We start from the raw sequence: 3,856 nt of genomic DNA, 5'->3' as shown, positions 1-3,856 counted from the left end.
CAGTTTCTACCTCTCAGTTATTTTTTCCTTCAAGATATAACGTGCTTCCCGAGATTTATGCAAACACTTTATATCAAAATTTACAGATACTGAAAAGTGCTTCAGAAATATTATCAATAATTTATCTTGAAATAATGAAAAGACCAACAATAATTGAAAATAAATAAAAATTTTGCTTATTTTACTGGCACCAATCCACTGAAAATATGTAAAGTTTAGCAGTTTAATATTTGCGATCTTTTTGTTCCCCCAAAATATTTTTATAAGCATTGTTTTTCAGTTATTGAAAATTTAAAATATTACATACATAGAAAAGTGTGCAACTCATAATTGTACAACTTGATGAATTTCCTTAAAGTGAATTTATCTGTTTACCAATCATCTAGATCAAGAAAGAAATTCTTTTAAGAACCCCAAAAGCTCCCTCATGCCCCTTTCCTATTGCAAGCTTTCTCGCCCATGGGTAACCAAGTGTTCTGATTTCTTTTCTATATGGGTTCATTTTTGCAGGTCCTTAAACTTTGTCCAAACTGAATTACTGTGTTTGATTTCTTAAATTCAGTGTTATGCTTCTGAGAGGATTTAAGTGTTGCTAGTAATTACCACATTTCACTATTTAGTTGTTTGGCTTATATGGCAGATGTTCATGTGTAATATGTAATATCTTGAAAGAACAGAGACAGTTGCACAGTATGAGTTCATTGACAATCATTAATTTGTGTCTTTCAGGATAATATGACATATTACAGTTTACTTGTGCTTTACTTAATAGATTTGGGCATTTTGTAACTTAGTGTTAATTAAACTAATTATCACAAAATATTCAAGTAACTATAAAAGATCTGTGCAAAGGAAACGATTATTTATAATAATGTTGAAGATATAATATTTATTTTTAATAATACTACTTGCTTTAAAGCTTACTTTATGGCTTAAAAGCTATGTCTCTTTTTGTCCTTTTTCTTTCCTCTTTATGTAACATCATTATTTTAAAATATGCATCTTGAAAACAGCACAGATAGTTAGGTTTAACTTTTCTTTACTCAAGTTTGACAATGTCAATCTTTTACATGGAGAATTTATTCAATTTACATTTAATGCAATTAATTATGTATATGGTTGAGTTTATGGCTACTACATTAGTATTTTTTATCAGTATATCAGTTCATATTCTTCTTTCCTCTTCTTCTTTTATTTTTATTGTTTATTAAAGAAAAAGAGGGGTGCATGGGTGGCTTAGTCGGTTAAGGCTCGACTTGGGCTCAGGTCATCATCTCATGATAAGTGAGTTTGAGACTCGCATTAAGCTCTGTGCTGATAGCTCAGAGCCTGGAGCTTGCTTTGGCTTCTGTGTCTTCCTCTCTCTCTGCACCTCCCCTGTTCATGCTCTCTCTCTCTCTCTCTCTCTCTCTCTCTCTCTCTCTCTCTCTCAAAAATAAATAAACATTTAAAAGAAATTTTAAAAAAAAGAAAAAGACAAGAGGCAGTCTAGAAAGTGTAGCAAAGTATCAGTCTTATCAATAGTGAAAGAAACAAGAACCAAGATGAAATGCAGTCAGGCTCCTTATTGTATTAGTCAGCATTTGCTCTGGCAACACACAATCCTAAATTGATTATGGCTAACAGTAACAAACATTTACTTACTTGCTTGTGTTTAGGAGGGCTTGTGTGGGTCAGCTGTAGCTCTTCCAGCCTTTGTATATATCATCTCATTCCAAGCCTTAAACGAAAGAACAGCTCAACCATTCAAATATACTTAAAATGTTTTCTGAGATTGAGAGTACAACATGTCTGACTGTTCAGATTCCATTAATGCAAATAGATTATATGGACAAACTCAAATTTAATGGATCTGGAAAACATACTCTGTCTACAGAAAGGGCATTGAAGGAGAATATAGTTGTGAACAAATAATATCCTTTACCAAAATCTGGATTAAGAAAACAGTACAGGGGCGCCTGGGTGGCTCAGTCGGTTGAGCGTCCAACTTCAGCTCAGGTCATGATCTCACAGCTTGTGAGTTCAAGCCCCACGTCAGCTGTGCTGACAGCTCAGAGCCTGGAGCCTACTTTGGATTCTGTGTCTCCATCTCTCTGCCCCTAACCCACTCGCATTTTGTCTCTGTCTCTCTCAAAAATAAATAAACATTAAAAAAAATGAAAAACAAACAAAAAAGAAAACAGTAGAAAGTCACAGTTTCTGGTAAATATGGAATGCACAGTCTGAAGAGCTATCCTTATTTTAAGAGCAATGTTTTAACGTTTATTTATTTTTTTGGGACAGAGAGAGACAGAGCATGAACGAGGGAGTGGCAGAGAGAGAGGGAGACACAGAATCAGAAACAGGCTCCAGGCTCTGAGCCATCAGCCCAGAGCCCGACGCGGGGCTCGAACTCACGGACCGCGAGATCGTGACCTGGCTGAAGTCGGACGCTTAACCGACTGCGCCACCCAGGCGCCCCTTAAGAGCAATGTTTTAAATACTATATAAATTCTTGATTTATATAAACAAGCTTTTAAATACATTGGTAAATTTACCAAAAGTTAAGAACAAAATCCAAGACCCAAAGGCATTCCTGATAAAGAGTCAACTGAAAACCAAACAATAAGCTGATACTGAAGTGCCAATGAATTTGGCTCCTGCTCTCTCTGCCCCTCCCCTACTGGTGCTCGCGCGCTCGCGCGCTCTCTCTCTCTCAAAAATAAACATTAAAAAATAAAACATTTTAAAGTGCCAATTAATTTGGGGCATTTTCCAGATTTGGGGACCTGGAAGCTTGGGCTTTAATGACCACATGGGTTATAAAAGACAAATACTTGGGTACAAACAACCAAGACAGAAAATTAAAATCCCTCCCCCTGATAAAAACAGGACACTTAAAGTGCTACACACAGAGAAAACATGATGGCTAGAATATTTTCTAGCCACTGGCAGAGGAAGGAAAAAAGAGGAAACTTTTCTTTTAGTTTGGGCTCTGAGTTTAAAAAATAAAATAATGTTCTGAGAATTTAAAATCAATTCCCTAGCCATGAGCAAAGTATCCATAGCATATAAAACTGATATTACCAACATTATTTGGACATTCATATAAATTGGTCCTGTTAGAATAGGTGGCCTAATATATTTCCACAGGGTATGAAGTAGAAAGGGGATACTTTCAGTCATAACTTACAGTATTCTCATTAACAGAATTCAAAACAAATACTTTTAAAGATTACACCACTGACAAGAAATCAAACCACCATGAGAGTCACCAAAATCATGAAAAAACCCCAATTTGACATCTAAGAACTTCAAGCAGAATTATGGGAAAGATAAAATAAGTTAATTTGAAATGACTTATAACTAAAAACAATAACAACAGCAACAAAAAAAGTAAAATCTGAGTAATGAAAAAACACCAAAAATAAGAGAACTTTGAAATTAAATATTACTTCTCGTAGTTAAAAATAAATTTAAAACCTAATTGATTCTAGGTTTTAGTTAATAGTTCAGTAAATATTTTCATACAAAGATATATGTTAATTATGCATATATATGTATTTTTTATATATGTATTAACATGTTTTTATTTCTCTTGGTTAAGTATTTAGGAATGGCATTTCTTGGGTCATGTAGTAGGTTTACACTTAATTATATAATAAATTGTGAAATATAATAAGAAACTTTTCTCCAAAATGGTTATACAATTTTTTCTTCTCACCATTGGTATATAAAAGTTCTAGGCACTCTGCATCTGCATCATCTTTTAGCATTATTAGTCTTTTTTAATGTTGACCATTCTAATGAGTGAGTCATGATGCATCTTTTCATGTGTTACTATTTACCATCCGGTAAATAAAGAAACTTTGGCATA

This window comes from Puma concolor, chromosome C1, assembly GCF_028749965.1.
Source record: "Puma concolor isolate L17-30 chromosome C1, mPumCon1.1.hap2, whole genome shotgun sequence".
NCBI lineage: Eukaryota > Metazoa > Chordata > Mammalia > Carnivora > Felidae > Puma > Puma concolor.
This window is presented reverse-complemented; position numbering follows the sequence as displayed.